The sequence below is a fragment of the Gossypium hirsutum genome, chromosome A07 (assembly GCF_007990345.1).
Source record: "Gossypium hirsutum isolate 1008001.06 chromosome A07, Gossypium_hirsutum_v2.1, whole genome shotgun sequence".
NCBI lineage: Eukaryota > Viridiplantae > Streptophyta > Magnoliopsida > Malvales > Malvaceae > Gossypium > Gossypium hirsutum.
In genome coordinates this window covers 58,129,227-58,149,992 of record NC_053430.1, presented here as the reverse complement: position 1 = coordinate 58,149,992, position 20,766 = coordinate 58,129,227, and the positions used below count along the sequence as shown (strand labels likewise).

At 35.7% G+C, this 20,766-nt stretch overlaps 1 non-coding gene across 1 annotated transcript; it reads right to left on the bottom strand.

Annotated features, from left to right (window-relative positions):
* Positions 1–14,835: 14,835 nt before the first annotated feature.
* LOC121203984 (small nucleolar RNA R71) lies at positions 14,836–14,942 on the bottom strand. The gene has a single exon (XR_005898912.1). It is a non-coding gene; the product is annotated as a small nucleolar RNA R71 (small nucleolar RNA).
* Between the last annotated feature and the right edge of the window lie 5,824 nt (positions 14,943–20,766).

Sequence of the window (20,766 nt, the reverse complement as noted above, 5' to 3'; positions counted from 1 at the left end):
TCTAGTTCAATACTTAGCACAAGCTTATACTGATAATGAGCTAACTAGATCATTCAGAATTAAGCCACAAAGGCCAAAAAAAAGTGCACCAAAGAGGCCAAACAGAATGTCACCTAGGCACCACATCGCATGAGGTTTACCCATCATCGCCCTAGGACATAGAGAAAATCCTAGTAGATAAATGTGGCTCATCCGCCATTTCTAGATTGTTCCATGGCCATGGACTTTTTTAGAATTATCATACCAAAATTTGTTTTTACTGTCCCGATGGACTTCATGGCATACAACCACGATGTCAAGATTCACATCATAATCTCCCAACACTCCGTTACACGCCATTCCTCCAACATTTTCAATCATGCATCAAATATCTAACATAAGTACACATTTAAGTAGACTGTACTCATTTTCTTAACCAAATCATACTTCAATTCATGTTACACGCACATCACCACAATTGTGTGTCACAGTATATGTCTTAGGCACACACACACACAATTGCTTCTCAGAATCACATGCACCCATACATACAATTATTTACATACTTGACTCACAAGGACACTATACCAAGACTACACACATATGTATAAATTTTCAGCAATCACTCAAGTACTCATGCACCACTAGTAGGAGTCGATATTAAGGACTCACCTACTATAGCTCGAAACTCCAAACTCGGACTTTCTTCTCGAACTAGCAGTAACAAAAACTGATCAAAGAACATAGTCTCACCATCACAACCCTCATATATAAAAACCTACTAACATCCCAATGATAAATGTAAGCACTTAAACTGGGCATAAACGTTACGGCCTAATCCAAGTGATTACATTGGCCATAGAAATAGCGAAAAGTTTGAGTTGAAAAAAATGGATATAGTCTTTGAAAATGAGTTCTAATATTCCCTTTTTATACAATGTTATAAAATATTATGTCAAAAGAAAACTTACTTACTATTTGTAAAACATTGGTTTGATCATCAAAAATTCATGTTCGATCAATTCAATTTACCGAAAACAGATTTAATTAAGAAATCACCAAAACGTTTAATCTATATCAAAATTCATGCATAAGTCCAATGTCCATAGTTTTTTGAAATGAAAAACCCCATGCCACAGTTCACTATACGATAAAATCTAAAATATAATCATAAAGTCCATAATAGTCCCAAATTATCTTAAAAATCCACAACCAAGAAACCATTATTCTGAGAGCCTCTTCGATGACCGAATTCGAGTCCTAACCACAAGGATTATCTGAAACACACAAATAATGTGGGTGAGCTTTAAAAGGCTTAGTGTGAGATCATTACATAATATTTATAACATGCATTTCAACACAACAATTAAAGACATCCATTTCAACATATATATCATTTTAGCAGAAATCTCATATCATCACCAACACACATAGATGAGTATATCGAGACATGCTTATGTAACAATGCACATTATGAAGAATTTTCTAACCCATCTCCGCTACACACCAATATTGAGTTCCCCAAAACCCGTCCATCCAACAACACACCATTTGTGGACAAGCCACCATATAAATACCGATAAACGACCACATAACACATTGTGGAAAAGCCACCACATAATTACCGATAACAGCCACACAATCGCAAATAAACTACAACATAACTTCCCAAGACACACCCCATGCATGTGATATGGTCATTTTCAAGCTTAACACATTTAATCACTTTTCGCATTTAATCATGCTCATAGTCTCACTTAATGCATATTTCTCAATTTTACACATTTGCATGTAAACATGCTCACATATCACATATCACATATTATTCACTTTCGCATGCTTTAATAAATTTTCATATTAAATCATGGATCTCATCATACACATGTATATATAACACATATTTAAATCATCACATATCAATTAAGCCATGTATCACATAACATATAGATGAGATTTGCATACATGTCATCATCACATACATCAACACATCATGAATCATAGATTTCATGAACTAATAATTTTAGGAACACTAACTTGAAATTTCCCTTTTGATGAGTTTTTCAACTCCGCTTTGAGTACTTAGTGTACTCTCAAATAATTATTTAATAGCTTTTTATTTAATAATAAAGTAATGGTAGATTATACTCAAATCAAAGATTTAGATCCCACACCTTAAACCGTAAATCCAATTGCCACAATCTTATTAAAAGAGGTTTTGCTTGGATCTAAACTTGGTAGATGAATCTATCATATCAAACACATATTTTAGCTATAGATCTATTAGATGTGTCTTAATACTTAAATTTTAATCATTGAAATAATTCTCACCAACTACTTACCCTTAAATCAACACTTGGATTCGATGCACTCGTTAACTCGCTAAGGATTTCTTGGATTGGCATTGTTTGGTCCTTCAAAGAATGTATGAACAAAATGTTAACACATGGAAAATGAATGTGTCTTAACACTATTCGGCTATGAGGGAAAATAATAAAGAGACAGGAATGTTCCTAAGACCCCTCGAACACTTCCACTAATCAACAATACAATGAGATTGATGATTAGTCTTGACGAAGGAGCGAAGAGGTTTAACGATTTACAAAAATATATGATCAATAAGTCTTGAACACAAAATAATTAAAATAGGATAATTAAATCCTTAGAGAATATAGGAGAGATTGAAAAGTGAAAGAAAGAAAGAAAAACCAAATCCCAATGAAAAACGGCGGCGGCCACAGTGGTCCCAATGAGGTGAGAAAAATATAAAAAAGGGGAAGAGGGTTCAGTCACAAAGTTAAAAGAAAAGAGAAAAGAAAATAAGTGAAGGAGGAAGGGTTTCCCACGGTGGTTCATGGCGGTTCACGATGGCGACGGTGGTGGTGAGGGGTGACGATCGAAAGAAAAGAAAAGGAGAAGAGAATATTAGGAAGTGGTGTCAAGGTGGCGAAACTATATCCTACAGTGGAGGAATTTTAGGTGGTGGTTAAAGGTGGTGGTTGTTTGTCAAATTGAGAGAAAATGGAGATGAAATAAAATAAAATAAAAAGAATATGGGAGAAATGAGAGAGGTAGGGACGACAATGGGTGTGTGTAGCTTGGTCAACTGTGACCAAGTTTAATGAATCAATCAATAGGAAAGATGGGAGGTTTTATCAAAGGAGGGAGACATGGAGTGAAAAGGGGATCATTCACCCCCAACTTAATTAAGTTGGACTCTTAATAGAGGAAAGGAATCAACTTATATAAGGCAACAAGGGGGTGGACAGCAAACACTTATGTCACATGGAGAAAATTGTAAAAAAATTAAATAAGATAGTGTGAACATTAGGACTTGAACCTTAGAACTCTAGGATAGCTAAGAAGTCTCCAAACCACTCAACTACACATTCCCTTTTTTCTCATTCTTGTGCACATATTAATAACAATATATGGGATGCGATAATAAATAACCCCATGCAAGGCCTTATATTAATAACTTACTGTTCATATAACTCTTAACAACCTTAGAGCTATAATACTTATTAGGAGATGGAGCAACTATTGATTAACCCAAAAACCTTAGCTTCCAACTTAATGACATAGATATAATAGCTAAACTTCAGAAAAAAATTAGAAAGTAATATTGAAGGAAGAAGAAAAACCTCCTGATGAACCCTTCACACAAATATATATACACCCTAAAACCTTTTAGTGGAACTTGACATGTGTAACTTGTATCCAAAGTTTTTCATTCTTCATGGTCTATAGATCCTTAGAGAAATAGAAAAGAATTTGACCAATCAATCCAGTTGGTTCCTAACCAGGCCACTTTACAACCCAACTAGAATAGTATTCAGACAAAACAGGTGTAACAACTCGATTTAGGGCCTAGTCAAAATAGTGGTCTCAAGACCACAAATATGGAATCGAGTAAATTATTTTATAATTATTTTGATGTTATAGCATGATTATATGAATGCATGGAAAATTTGGTGAGTTAATTTTGACGTTCGTGAGCTCAATTGAGAAAAATGACTAAATCGCATAAAATGCAAAAGTCCTATTTTGATAGCTAAAAGTGCCAAATATATAGAGAACCTAAATTGGGGGTCTTTAAAGGGCAATTAGACCCTAAGATTGTGCATGGACGGCCATAGGAGGTAATTTGGTCAAAAAGTCCAAGTTTGGTGGGTTTGGTGGCTAATTTGACTAAAATAGGAACAAAATAAAAGAAAGATGATATCATCCTACTTCTCATTTCTTCTACAACAATTTTTCAGCCATTTTTGGGGGCTTTTGAGCTTCAAAAAATTCAACAACTTTAATTCTTCACAAATCAAGAATCACCAAATATGAACTTAAGCCGGGGGAAAGCCAAGCAAATCAATTAAATCGACTAGTCACCACATTTTGTAATCCGAGGTAAGTTGTATGTAAATAATACAACTACAATGTTAATGTATGTGTTGAGTTGTACTTGAATTTATTATAGCATAAATTGCTTGATTGTGGAAATAAGAAAATGTGATGAGAATAGAGATAGTAGAATTCCTGGTTTAACCTTAGGAAATAAATCAGATATTCATGCCATGACGTTTGGGTCACTTGTGTGAGCTAGTATAAGACATGTCTAGGACATGCATCGGCCACATTATGAGAGCTAGTGTAAGACCATGTTTGGGACATGGCATCGGTATTGAGACGAGTGCTAGTGTAAGGCATGTCTGGGACATGCATCGCCCTCGAGACGTAAGCTAGTGTAAGACATGTATGGGACATGCATTGGCTACGAGATGTGTCAGTGTAAGACCATGTCTGGGACATGGCATCGGCACAAATATACTAGACTTGTGTAAAACCATGTATGGGACATGGCGTCGATGTCTAACCCCATATTTGAGGCTAAATGAGTATCTGATAATGTTTCATATGGTTCAACGGTGAAAGTATGATTTAAAGTTAACTAAGACAGTATAACCGTGATGTGAATGGTACAGGTACCTATATGGTATGTATGAAATGTGAGCTCAACATATGCGATATGAGGTGAAATGAATATTGATGAGTAATTTTTGCTTATGCCACTTGTGTATTATGATACTTGTTGATGAATGGTAAAGATATGTTGTATATTTATTTTTGTGTAACTTACTAATCTTTATGTTTACTCCCTCTCTTTTTCCATTTTCTTATAGTGCCGTCTATCTAGCTCAAGGATCAACGGAAGTCAGAGATATCGATTACACTATAAATCGAAGCTTTTGGTATAGTTTGATTTATATTTTTGAATATGGCATGTATAGGGCTTAGACTTAGCTATTTTTGTGTCACCGAAAACTGGCCAAATGTGTTGGCTTGGGTTGGGAACCCATCATTTTGTATTAGGTCTTGAATGATGGCTAATATTTATTTTAATTTATATAAAAAGATGTTATTTTCATAGATGAGTAAAATGCACAAATGGAATGTTGTTTATTGTGATTGATTGTGGTTGCTACCATGCAGGTTGTGTAAGTAAGGGTGGCAAATAGTCTTGGTAAATAGCCTTATATTGTCCACACGGGTAGACACACGGGCGTGTGTCTAGACCGTGTGTGACGCACGGTCTACCCCATGGGCATGTGGTCTGGCCGTGTGCCCCCTGCACATAAAAATTTCAAGTCAGTATGCATGATAGTAAACATAAAGGCAGAGACACAGTCGTGTGTCTCAGCCGTGTGATGGACATGGCTTAGCACACGGGCGTGTGCATTGGCCGTGTGATATTTTGGGGATGCTAATGTCAGAAACAGAATGTCCATGTTTTTGCACACGGGCTAGGACATGGGCGTGTCATGGACATGTGAAGGACACGGGCCATGCACATGGGTGTGTGCCAGGCCGTGTGAAAACCCTGCAGGTGTGCATTTAAAATTATTTCCACACGAGTAGAGGACACGAGCTTGCCCCTATATTACTTAGGCCGTGTGAGCCACAGGGGCCATCATACGACCATGTCAAAATGGACACACGGGCGTGTTACCCTTCCACATGGGCGTGTGCCTTGTTTCAAAGTTAAATTTTTTATAGATGGTTTAAGGACTCGGGCTGATCCAGAATAGCTTTCAATGGTCGATTTGGGGCTCGTAGGCTCTTAACAAGTAGTTTAAAGTAGAAATTGAAAAAGTTTTAAATTGGACTGAGTCTGAGGGACTTGCAAATGTCTGGGTGCACGAGATCGAGTTAGGTAATGCCTCGTATTCTGCTCCGATGTGGGTTACAGATATGGGGTGTTACAATAGGTGTACTAAACATTTGGCGGTACCTCATACCATAATTACCTTTTCGCTTAACACAATCCTTTTCTTTAAATAGCAGAATAACTTGAAATAGAATCTTCACTTATTTATACAGCGGTTACTATATGCCCACACGTATTCACCAAAAGAAAAAAATAGGCATATTACACTTCGACCAACAGATAATTTCACTACAACACACCTTAATCTTAGATCCTCCAGACTTGGGGTGTAACACTATATATAATCATTTCGGGCCATATGGGAGATTATGAAAGCTCAACCAACTTGGGTCAAACTAGGACTAAAGTAACATTTTCAAAATTTCCCAGGCTGGTGTCGAGACATCTAGGGTTTGGTGTCATGACATCAAAGACAGTATGCTAGCTTCCCAACCTGAGGACAAAGTTATCAAGTTTTCAAAATAAAATAGAGCCAACGTTGTGACATCAAATAAGGGAAGTCATGATGAGAAGGGGTTGATGTTGTGACATTCAGAGTGTGAAGTCGCAACATCCTTGACTAATCACTAACTCCCAAATTTCATACTTTTCCATGACAATATAAGACCACGAGGTTAGCTATAAGGCTCCAATCAACCATCCAACATAAGCAAAACATGTTCAAAAAACAATTATCAATTCATTAGTACCATTTCCATGCATCACCTAAACCATTTCCACCTATTCACAATTTTGTTTGTTAATCCAAATTCCTTGTATCTTTGTCCAATACATGGGTCGGGCATTCCCAAATCCCTAAAGGATTTAGACTTGGCTTCCTGACATGCCACAATTCGTATGGAGTTTTAAATGCTACCTTAGTTGGTACATCATTTAGAACATAGCAAGTTGTTTGCAATGCATATTCCCAAAAGGAGATTGACAACTTCGAATAACTTAACATCGAACGAACCATGTCTAACAACGTTCAATTTCTTCTCTTTGCCACGCCATTCTATTATGAAATGTTTCGTACAGTTAACTAGGATAGAATCTCATCCACTATGAGATACCCTAAGAACTAATCTGATACATACTCCCCACCTCGACCAGACCGAAGTGCCTTTATGGGTAAACCTAGCTATTCCTCCTCTTTCATTGGGAACTCTTTGAATTTATTAAAGGATTCATTATTACGATGCATTAGGTATGCATACCCATTAATAAAGGTTACATAATACTCGTAAACACTTCTAGCACTAACATTCATAGGGCCACACACGTTAGTGTGCACAAGTTCTAAAGGTTTCAGGGCCATCATTTCTTTTACATTAAAAGATAGCTTATGTAACACCCTATACCCGATTCGGTCACTGGACCCGAGCTATAAGATGTTACAATAATTAATAGCATTTATCATACATGAATTCCATGGTCATGTAACAAATCAGGATCAATTTAAAACTTTTACAAAAAGATAGGTAAAAAGTAAAAATAGGGATCACACGGTTGTGTAACATTCTGAGGCCATATGAAGTCAAGCGACATGGTCGTGTTGCCAAACCATGTAACAAATTGTTGCTGTGTAAACCTGGGTCACAAGGTCGTATCACTAGGCTGTGTACCAGGCTGTGGCCATGTGGATAACCATACACCTAAATCAAAAAGGCCACATGGTCGTGCCCTATTCTTGTGTATGGCATACAATCGTGTACCAGGCCGTGTATGCCTAAAATACTTTCCAAAACAAGCAATCACATCCTAGATTCACTCAATCCATAAGTCATGAAAAATGCCAACTATTTAACCTATGCAAAAGCATCAAGAACCTACCAAATATACCAAACAACATTTATCCTGAGTGCCCAACCAATATGCCACAATTGGCACCTCAATTCAACCATTAATCAACGTACATTCATGCCATAATGTTTATATCTAAACATTCACATACAATCATCTTTTCAATTGCTAAGCAAAGTTTACCAAGTGACCTAGAACATAAATACCAATTCACCAAGTAAAAGGAATTATAAGCACCAAAACATGTATATATCAACACAAGCCACAATCAATCAAGGCAACCATCATGTTTACATCCAAAACACATAGTTTACTTTCAATATGACACAAAATGTACTTCAACTACTTATAATAATACATTTCCATTAACCTATTTACATGCTACTTATAATCAGGCCAAAATGAGTAAAATGTTACCAAAAGAGTTGATGAATAGTGTGTTATCAAAAGATGACCCAATCTACAGCAAATCCGATAATCTATAAGGAAGAAAATGAAACGACGTAAAGCTTAATAAGTTTGTATAATTTAAACACAACATACTTTTCATTTAAAATCATACTAATTAAAATTAACAAACAAATTAGTATTACTTGCCATGTGACATATTCCCTAAAATACCAAAATGGTTAGTCATGAGCATATAACATCCTCAAAATATATGATAGAATAATACAAATGTCATTCACATTCAATCAATGAATAATATTTCATGCCATAAGATTCAATTTCCATTCTTTTCATTAACTTTTTTCCCAGAGAACTTTGGAAATTAACTTTGGATACATGGGATTAGTTTTCTCACACAAGCTGACAATCGGAACATTAACCATTACTCAATATTGCTCACACAAGTTGTCAACAATCTGCAATAAATGCTAGATTCTAGCCATCGGTATGGTATCCACCACCAGTAAATAGTACCTAATAAAAATAACACCGGCACAGAGTGCTTGATAACTATAACAATGGTGCAAAGTACTTGATAAATATAATCACTAACACAGTGCATGATAAACCCTAATGACATGACATTCGTATCCTAATCATTCACTAAGCTAACACAAGCCCTAACTCAATTCCCATAATCTTTCCATATTTAGAACATAATACCATGTTCAACTTGATGATATGCATTCCATATAATAATACAATTCATTCCAAACACGTATAATAGCCATAATTTACAATGCAGTCCCTCAATTCCATTTCAATACTTATCTTAATCCACCATAACAACATATACATATATATACACAAATATAATTCGAATTCAAACAATTATTAAATACAATAAACCTAATACAAACCTACCTAAACAAAAAAGCTACAAACACCACACCAAGGACTACTCAACAATTTTCCCTTTTTTGTGATTATCAATCGGTTGGTCTTTTTCTTGACCTATAAAATAATTTAACCCAATTAACCATTTCAAATACCATAAAATATCTAAATACATGTGTTTGACCCTTTAATTACATTTTACATTATTTTTCTAAACTTTTACCTTTTATTCAATTTAGTCCTTAAAATCGAAAGTTATACATTTACCACAATTAAGCCCAAAACATATTAGCTAAATTTACTCTTATTCATTTACAGCCCATAATTAATGCAATTGTACAAAAATTTCATGCTAAATTCATTATTTTATTATTTTAGTCCCTAAAGTTAAAACTAACCAAATTCACTTTACAAAATAGTCCTAATTCAACTCCAAGCTTCAAAATCAACCACTAACATTCAAAAAGCTTTAAGAAAAACAATGGTAACTTTTTAAATCTTTAACATTTTTACAAAATAGTCCCTAGGCTAGCTAATTAAGCTACAATAATCTCAAAAACATAAAATTTACAAGAAACATGCTTAAAATCAACTCACATGCAATGACTAAATATCAATGAATGTTTGAAGCTTTCCTTTTCTTCTCTAATGGAGGTTTTTCAGCAATAACAAAGAAATAAAGAAGATGATAATGCTTTTTCCTTTTCTTTTATTTTTATTATTTAGGCTTTATATTATTTAATATAACTTAACATAAAATAATCACATGAAAACATCAGTAATTGTCCATAATGATCCATTATGGTATAATTTTGTTTTAAAACTCTCGAAATATACTTTTATACACATTTAACACATATAACTCAATAGCGATTGACTTTGGAAATTTTTACTATTTAGTCCTCTTTCATTAATTAACTAGTCAAATATTAAAATTATCTAACCAAACCTTAGTACAACCTACTAATAACTTTTTAAATATTAATTAAATAATGTTTACTGACTCACTGATTGGAATTGTGATCCCAAAATTACTATTTCTAACACCACTAAAAAATGGGTTGTTATAGCTTAGTCATCTTATCTTCCAAGCAAGATTCACATTGTGGAAGATCGACTTCTTTAAGTGAATTCAAAGTGCCATCTTTCACAAGTCTAATGATTTTTTCTTGGTTAATATGATCAAGTCTCAAATGCTAAAGGTAAGACTCATTACAATGAGGAGTTTTAAGTCTTTTACTTGAAATTTCAATTTCAAACAGTGTATACATCTTTGGTTTGATAAAATAGAGATAATTTAACAACATCTTTGGTTTGATAAAATAAATATTATTTGACATTCATCCATTACAGATAAGTTTACGATTTCTAAATATTGCAATACTATTATTAAAAGTCACGGTCAAGCCGTCTTTATATAAACATGCAACAAGAATCAAGTTTCTTTAGAAACTTGGTACATAGAAAACATCTTTCAAAATAATATTTCTAAAATTATAAAAATAAATATGTTCATTTTCAATTTGCAATGATAGACTATTATCTCTAAGATCTTTTATCTCCACAAACCCCTATAGAGAAACACACACATGATTAGTGGCTCTAGAATCAATAACCCAGTGGTATATTGAATCTTCTACTAAGCAAGCTTCTATAATAAAGAGCTTCATACCTTTTCCTTTAGTTGCCAAGTAGTCCTTCCACTATTTATAGTTTTCCTTGAAGTGCCCTTTCGCGCTGTAGAAAAAACACTTAGACTTAGATATATCTTTAGGCTTCTTGGTTCTTTTCCTTTCCACTTTAGGTGGCCCAAAGAACTTATCATTGTTTCTCTTAGTGTGTTTTCCCTTCAGTGGAAGAAACAACAGCTAAGTTTGCTTCTGGTTTTTGAACTGACAGACCACCATTCAGCATCAACTCATAAGATTGTAATTCCTTCATGAGTTGCGTAAGCATCAAATTCTTTTTTCCAAGGTTATATGTGGCCTAAAAGCCTGCAAAATCCTTGGACAAGCTCTTGAACACCATCTCAATCTAAGTGTTCTAGTCCAAATTGGCCTCATTATCCAAGGCCTTGGTAAAGTATCCCATAAGAGTAATCATATAGTCTTTGACTGGAGTGTCGAGCTTTTGCTGGGCATTCATCAAACTGGCCATGGTAGCTTGGAATCCAAACATGTCTTCTAGTTGTCTAGAATTGCTTTGGCAATCTTACAGCTCTCAAGTTGCTTATAAAGTGTATTGGTAGCGCTTGCCAACTTATAGCAAAGAGTTATTTCATCAGACTCCTTCCAGTGTTTTCTAGCCTCAACTTGAGTGGCCAGAGGGCATTTATTATCAAGGACTGTTTTTAATTTCTCATATCTCAAGACAATCATAAGGTTCCTTTTCCATTCCTTATAGTTAGTTTTGTTCAAGTTGCTCTTAGTGAGTATATTTAATAAAGGAATAGATGTCATTTTTGAACTAAAAATAAAATATTCATTCAATAATATCTTTCTATTAAGAAAATATTTCAAAACATTTTACAACTTTACGATATGCATTAAGATGATGCATGTCTCATACATTAAACCTTGAAAACAGTTACATTTACTAATAATTGTTTAACATTTGGCCATCATTCTAACTTAAGTAGAGCTTCATGGGAAGTTACTTAACTAGAACATCTTGAATGTATAACCATCAACTCAACACATAGCACATCATGTACCAAAAATGAGTCATTGTAGGATAATCATATTAAATGCCATGCTACGACTAATTTTCCTCTTTGAAGAAAAACTTCTTGTTATACGTATGGTAATACCTACAATAGGGCTAGCCAATATCATACGATTACAAGATAATTCTTTTTACTTTTAGGAAATCTCCTTAGTGAGGTCCACATGGCAATCCTACCAAGAGGTAGTTAAATTTCCATGCAACATTTTTAATGTCCGATTTCAATCATGAATGAACAATGTACGCATGATAACTGGAACCACGAAAATTTACGCATTTTTACATACCCTTTTTAGCTTAAAATCATATCATTTCGACTAAATTCTTGTCGAAAAATAATTAATTTTTATAAAATAATTAAATTATACTTAAAACATGAACATGATGAATTTTAGTTAATTTTATAATTAATTTTGAGTAATTTTGGTTATTTTCGACAGAATTGCACAAAGGGCGAAAATGGCTCAGCAGACACTACTTGAAGCACAAAATCGAGAAGCAATTTGAAGTATCAAGGCGAATTAACTTCTAGCCTAAGACGGTCCAATTATGTATATTAATTCATAATATAATTAATTTTAATTTATAACCAATTTAATTTGGGCTAAATAAATTAATATTAATTAATTATGGAAAAAGTGGTCCAGTTGAACCGAATCGATTGAAGTGAACCGGCCAAAGATTGGGCAGCCCAAAACAGGCCATATGCTGACCGAAATAAGCTTCTTAGCTGATTAATTAAGCTTTCAAAGAAGCCCTTTAAGTCTTGTCAAAGTTGCATTCAAACCCCTTCACAATTGGTGGATTTTTGGATTTGGCCCAGGCCATTTTTAGCAAAGTTGAAAGCATCAACTTTGCCACATAGGTGGCCAGCCAAGGGGTAGCTCTTTGGCTGATATTTTTAGAAAATTTAAGCTGCCACACTTAGCTATAAAATCCCCCCTTGGCTAATCATTCAAGGCATCTCATTCATTTCTCATTCATTTTCACAACACTTCTCTCCTCTCTCATTCTTTTTCTCTCATTTTTCCATTTCAATTCTCTTGCTCTTGTGCTGATTTCTTCCTTTGGAAAGGGGGTATTCTTCAACCATTTTGGAGCAGCAATTGGGTGTTCATCGAAGCCCTGACCAACGAGGACAACAAGAGGGAAGAACGGAGCAACCAGGTAAAGCCTCGGAAAACCACCGGATTTGATTCTTGTTCCCTATCTCTTTAATTTTTGTTGTTGTTATGATGAACATATATATGAGTATTCATGTTGTTGGAATGGTTAATTTAATCAGCATAGCTTGAATTTAATTTTTGTTAGGTTGATTTCATTTCGTCTTCTTAAATTGTTAAAATTGTGTTTATGTTGTTATAGGCCCCGGTAAAATGCTTGATTAAGTAAAATCATGCCTAAGTTATTCTTGCATTATGACTGTGAGGTAACTAATGAATTAATTATTTAAACGGATTGAAATTGTAATTAATTGACACAGTACTTGAACAGTGCATGTTTATTCTTGTAAGGTAGCTGAAGGTTAAATTAGCAATGTATCTGGCGATATTATTGCCTTGCATAACTTGCAAGATTATTGTGATTAAACTGTTTCAAGGTAGGGATACCTTGTTACCTCACATAGTCTTTTATATGCTTGTTAGATTTAATTAATCGTTTGAATTGACATAGGGATATGCAAGAGATTAGTTCAGTTTAATGAGTATGTATTTGCAATAACATGTTTGCTTACTAGAGTCTGTTTAGTCGGTTGAATTGACATAGGGATATGTCAAGAGATGAATGGATTTTGGTATGTAAGTATGTTCATAATTTAGCGAATTACCGGGTTGCCGTGATTTTATTTGTAACAATATAAACATAAGTTTAATAATTCTAAGATGAGAAGTGTAATTAGTCCAACACAATTATATCATCTTGATTAAATCTTATTTTGAAATCATGCATTAGAACTTTCTTTTACTTCGTTTTTTTATTTATTTTAATTTTTTTAAGTTTTTTAATCACCCTATTTAAACAAAATATTTTTCTTCACCAAAGTGTTTTAAATTGCATTCATAAATAATCCTTTTCATAGTCCCTGTGGGTACGATAACTCGACATTTACTTGTCACTTTATTACTTGTTGCGATTGTGTACACTTGCACATTTCCGTCGTTCCAAGTTTTTGGCACCGTTGCTGGGGATTGTTTTAAAAAGTCATTATTTGTGAATTTTTTAGTTTAAATTTTGTTTTTTTTTTTCTGTTTAATTTTTAAATTAATTAATTTTCTTTGTGATTATTTCAGGTGTTTATAAGTATTTCCCGAATTATTGACCTACTCCCTGTAGACCCTGAGATAGAAAGAACTTTTCGACAGCGAAGAAGATAAGCAAATCAAAGGAGGACCAAAGAGATGAACTTCGAAAATCCAATCCAAGGAAACGGAGCAAACCTTGCTCAAAATCCTATCCTTATTGCTGATGATAGGGATAGAGCTTTACGACAGTATGTCATGCTAGTATTTAATGATCTTAATCTAGGTATTAGAAGACCTGAAATTGAGGCAAAACAGTTTGAGCTGAAGCTAGTCATGTTCCAGATGCTTCAGACAGTGGGCCAATTCAGTGGAATGCCTACCGAAGATCTTCACCTTCACTTAAGACTATTTATGGAAGTGAGTGATTCTTTCAAGTTATCCAGAGTAACCGAAGATGCATTACGATTGAAGCTATTCCCATATTCGCTGAGGGACAGAGCTCGATCCTGGTTGAACTCATTGCCACCAAACTCAATTTCCACATGGCAAGAGTTAGCAGAAAGATTCCTTATGAAGTATTTCCCACCTAGCAAGAATGCTAAGTTGAGAAACGAGATCACTTCCTTCCAACAAATGGATGATGAGCCCTTGTATGAGGCATGGGAAAGGTACAAAGAGTTATTACGAAAGTGCCCTCATCATGGAATCCCACATTGCATCCAACTTGATACATTTTATAATGGTCTCAATGCTCACACGAGGATGGTAGTGAACGCTTCTGCTAATGGTGCTCTCCTTTCTAAGTCTTACAATGAGGCTTATGAAATTATCGAGAGGATTGCCAACAACAATTACAAACTGCCAACCAACCGAGCAGCGTTAGGAAGACTAGTTGCTGGAATACATGAAGTAGATGCTCTTACTTCACTCGCATCTCAAGTATCATATCAATATCCTCAATGCTTAAAAATCTTACTACAAATGGGTCTAATAGTTTTGCAGCACTACCACCAAATCAATTTGAAAATATAGCCTGTGTTTATTGTGGGGAAGGACATTTGTTTGCTTTACGAGCGATGAACGTGCATTTGTCTGTTCTACCAGACAATGTGTTAGTAGCTGAATTAAAAGCTAAACCATTATTGACTCATCAAATTCGTGAAGCTCAGAAAGTCGATGATGAATTGGTTGCAAAACGAGCTAAGTGTGTTCCGAACGAGGAATCAGAGTTTCAAATTGATGATGATGATTGTTTGAGGTTCAGAAATCGTTTGTGTGTTCCAAGGAATTCGGAACTCATTTCGATAATTCTGAACGAAGCCCATTGTAGCCGAATGTCAATTCACCCGGGGAGTACGAAAATGTACAACGATTTGAAACGTCAATTTTGGTGGCATGGTATGAAACGGGACATCTCTGACTTTGTTTCGAGATGTTTAATATGTCAACAAGTGAAAGCAGAACATCAAGTGCCTTCAGGATTACTCCAGCCGATCATGATACCCGAGTGGAAATGGGATCGAGTCACAATGGACTTTGTGTCCGGACTGCCCTTGTCAGCAAGTAAGAAGGATGCGATATGGGTTGTTGTTGATAGACTGACTAAGTCGGCTCATTTCATCCCCGTACGTACGGATTTTTCATTGGATAAACTAGCTGAATTGTACGTTTCTCAAATTGTGAGATTACACGGGGTACCTGTTTCTATCGTGTCGGATAGAGATCCGAGATTCACCTCACGATTTTGGAAGAAATTGCAAGAAGCTCTGGGTACCAAGCTGCATTTTAGCACTGCTTTTCACCCCCAAACCGATGGTCAATCCGAGCGGATAATTCAGATACTTGAGGATATGTTGAGATGTTGCATCCTCGAGTACAGTAGTGCATGGGAACGGTATTTACCTTTGATTGAATTTGCTTACAATAGTAGTTTTCAATCAAGTATTAAGATGGCACCTTACGAGGCTTTGTACGATCGTAAATGCCGTACACCATTGTTTTGGACCGAGCTCGGTGAAAGTAAAATTTTCGGAGTTGATTTGATTAAAGATGCTGAACAGAAAGTAAAGGTAAATCCGTGAAAGTCTGAAGGTAGCCACGGATCGTCAGAAGTCGTACGCAGATTTGAAACGAAAAGACATCGAGTATCAGGTGGGAGACAAAGTGTTCCTTAAGGTTTCACCTTGGAAAAAGATACTCAGGTTTGGCCGTAAGGGCAAGTTGAACCCAAGATTCATTGGGCCATACGAAATCTCCGAACGAGTTGGTCCGGTTGCGTATAGATTGATTTTACCCCCTGAGCTTGAAAAGATTCATGACGTCTTTCATGTTTCGATGCTTCGACGCTATCGATCTGATCCATCGCACATAATTAGCCCATCAGAGGTTGAAATTCAAGTCGACATGAGCTATGAAGAAGAACCGATGCGTATCCTAGCTCGTGAAGTGAAGGAGTTGCGAAACAAAAGAGTTCCGCTAGTAAAGGTGTTATGGCTCAAACACGGGATCGAGGAAGCTACTTGGGAGACCGAGAGCTCGATGAAAGAACGATACCCAAACCTATTTACCGGTAAGATTTTCGGGGACGAAAATTTCTTAAGTGGGGGAGAGTTGTGACAACCCAAAATTGACCCTAGTCTGGAAGTGGTTTCGGGACCGCTAAACCGAGTCACAATAATAATTAGATGTTATATCCTATGTTTATTTCATGTGAAAGTGCATGTGTGAAAATTTCATGCTTTGATTTTGCCAATTGTGAGTGAAATTTTGAAATGTGACTCATGTGAAAATTTTTGCAAATGCTATAGGCCAATTTGTAGTGGCCAAATAACTTATAGTATGAAATAGGTGGATTTGCATGTCAAATTTCCCACCTTAAAACAAGGTGGCCGGCCATGATGGGCATGATGAGCAATTGTGCAATTTTTTTTATGGAAATTATGGCATAAGTATGGCACAAATAAAATATGTTAATTTGGGTCATAAAATGTTGGGATAAAACAAATAAAATAAGGGGCATGGGCATAAAATAATGAAAAGGAGTATGGTGAATACAAAAAAAAATGTGTGTGTAGTTGTTTGTCCCCCCCATTGCCGTGAGCTAAAGAAAAGAAAGGAGAGAATTTTTGTTCATCCTTTTCTCATCTTCATACTTGCCGAAACTAGAAAGAAAAACAAAGAAAAAAATTTCTCATCCTTTGGTTCATCCTTGGCCAATAATTTTAAGGAGGAAGGAAGAAGAAAGGTGAAGAGGTTCGGCCATGCATGTAGCTAGGCTAAGGTATGTTTGATGATGTTCCATGAGATGCATGCATGTTTTAGTTGTTAGCTTGAGTTCTACCTAGCCCATGGTCTAAATCTTGCTATGTGATGGAAATGACATTTGACCATGGATGCATCATTCTTGGTTGATGTTTGATGTGGTGGTGATGAGGCAAGAGGATGAGTTAAAATTCGGCCTAGGTGGAGGTTGTGTTAATGCCATTGCATGCTAAATATGAAGTTTGTTAATGATGCATGTGATGATGACTTGATGATTCTTGAACCTCCTTTTTAGCATTTTTGTGTGAGCACATATGTGCATTGGTTGCTAAATGGAGAAGAATCGGCTAGCAAGTTGTGTGCTAAGGCCGAATGTAACTTTTACATGTTAATGAGCAATGCATGTGTTAAATCGATGGGAAGGGAGAGGATGCTTTACCAGTGTGTATATGTGTGTATTAAGTGTTGAAATCGACCCCAAAAATAGACATGCATATTCGGCCAAGGGGGAAAAATTAGCTAATATGTTGTGTTGATGCATGATTTCACATGTATGTGACTTTAATGTCTAATGTATAAATATGGGCTAAGTGCTTCGTGTTCATTTTTTTTGATGCCTAAATGATGAAATCAATTTATTTGTTTAATTAAGCTCAAGAGCAAAGGGGAAATAAATCCGATAAAGGGAAGGAAAAAGTGGTCGAATAGTTAGCGGAATCGTTCGACAACACCCGAGGTAAGTTCTTGAGTAAGAGAGCTTAAATTACGATGTGATTAAATCATGTTTTAAGCAAATTAAAATCATGCTCTATGTGTGGCTATTGAGCCGAATGTGCAAGGATGGTATGTGCCTTGTGTTTGAGTTTTGCTAATGAAAAAGAAATACGAATGTGCCATGAATTATTGTTAGATGTGCATGATTAATTGAATGTTGTCCGGGCTAAGTCCCGAAGGCTTTGTGCTAAGTGACTATATCCGGACTAAGATCCGAAGGCATTTGTGCGAGTTATTAATTCCGGGTTAAGTCCCGAAGGCCTTTGTGCGAGATACTAATTCCGGGTTAAGTCCCGAAGGCATTCGTGCGAGTTTTAAAATCCGGGTTAAGTCCCGAAGGCAGTTGAACGAGGAGCTATATCCGGTTAAATTCCGAAGGTACGCGATTTTGGTAATGAATGAGCTTGCTGTAAAATTCCAGCTAATACTCGAAAAACATCCCAATATTGGGATATGTTACGTATGTGTTGAATTTAATCGAGCCCTTACAAATAAATATTCGCTCAGTTGATGAACGAGCTACCGGCCTTCGGCTAAGTTGGTCTTTTGTGTATGTACATAAGGGTTAACGTTGTGAAGTAAGTTTGATATCGGAAAAATTGTGTATTATGAAATATTCCGTTTAGCTAAATGTATGCTATGCTTTCGTTATGCTGGAATTTCTTGCTCAAAACTTACTAAGCATAAATTGCTTACTTCGTTCCATTGCTCCTCTGTTTTATAGATTTTTGGTTCTCCAGCTATCGGACTCGGGATCTTGAAGTCGAAGTCGCCCACACTATCAAAGGCTCTTTTGGGTACTCTTTTGGTTGAACTTTGATATGGCATGTATAGGACGACCCATTGTTGTTTTTCGAGTACTTTATGTGATGTATAAGTTTTGGATAGCCATGCGAAAATGGCTTATATGTGTTTGAGTATAATGTTATAATCATTTGGTGTGGATATGCTTGACAAGGATTGGCCACGGGGATGGTTAATCACTTTCATAAATTGTGCCATTTATGCAAAAAGGGCTAGTTGAATCATGGAAACCATGAAATAGGTAAAGCCCACCTTAAAGGCAGATGCTGACAGCAGCAGTGACGTAGATTTGGAAAATCACTAAAAATAGTAGGAATGGAATTAAATATGAATAAATTATGTAAACAAACCTTGAAGAATCTACTTTCATAGGAAAGTAACGAAACAATCATATGGACAGTATGTTAAGAGATATTCAGGTTCTCGTGAGACAGGGCCAGAACGGGTTCTGGATTCCTTGTTCCGACTTTGGAAATTTATTATAAATTAACCAGAGATAATTAGGAGTCATACCATATATTTATAGATTCCTCTATGAGTCTAGTTTCTATAGAAATAAACGGCATCAGTATTGGAGCCCTGTACAAGGAGATATCCAAGTCGTAATGCGCAAAGTTCAGGGTAGTCGATTCCTGTAACATGGGAGACTTTAACTAATAAACTGTACTAATTGGCCTGATCAAAAATTCTAGAAAAAAATATGTAGATGGGCATATGAGTCTAGTTTCAGGAAAAAATCACGAAACTGATTTTCGAGTTGTGAAGCTCAAGATATGATTTTTAAAGCGACTAGTACACAGATTGGGCAGTGTCTGGAAATTTTTCAAAGTTTGTTAACACCTCGTGTTCGACTCCGGTGTCGGTACTCGGGTTCGGGGTGTTACAATGATAATCTTTAATATATAGTTATATCTATTACAATTTATATATTAATTTTTATCAATTTAGCATAGAATTAGGATTAGTTTTAATCATATCTCATTTTTTTAAAATAAATTAATAGCATTAATAATTTAATATGCATATATTTAATTATTAATTGTTGTTAACTTGGATTAAAATTAGAACTTAGAGTTTTTAATTATTAAATTTCTCTAAGAATTCTACTTTAAGTCCTATTCCTTTCATTATAAATACTACCTTCTCCATTCATTCGTCACTAAAAATCCCAAACACCAAAACCCTTAAAGTGCCGCAAGCCCTTAGCCTAGCAGCCATTCGGCCAGCAAGCACCCAGCAGCCCAGCTCCATCGCACACGCCGAGCACACTTGTCCCCATTGCACACTGCATTGCGCGCCCCGTCCAGCTTCAGTACTTGCGCACGTCCAGCACCAGCACTCACCAGGCCCGCACCTTGGCACTGCATCTGCTCGAACTCCAGCGTACGCGCGCCTAAGCTGTTGCTCACTCAGCTTTGTGGCCTGCTGCCCGTGCAGCTCATCGTGCCAAGCCTGAGCGGCTTCTTGCTCCTGCTCGATGAGTCTACTTGTTGTCTAGCACTTGTGTGACACACACCTACACCAAGCCCTTTAGCCGAAATCTTCCAACCCACCTTAAATTGACCTATTTTGTTTATTAATTATTTTTAGGAGTTCTGAGTCTTATAAAAAATGTGGTAAGATAATTTTTTCTCCTAAATTTTAATTTTATTCAATTATCTAATTTTTCAGTTTACTAGATTATTAATAAAT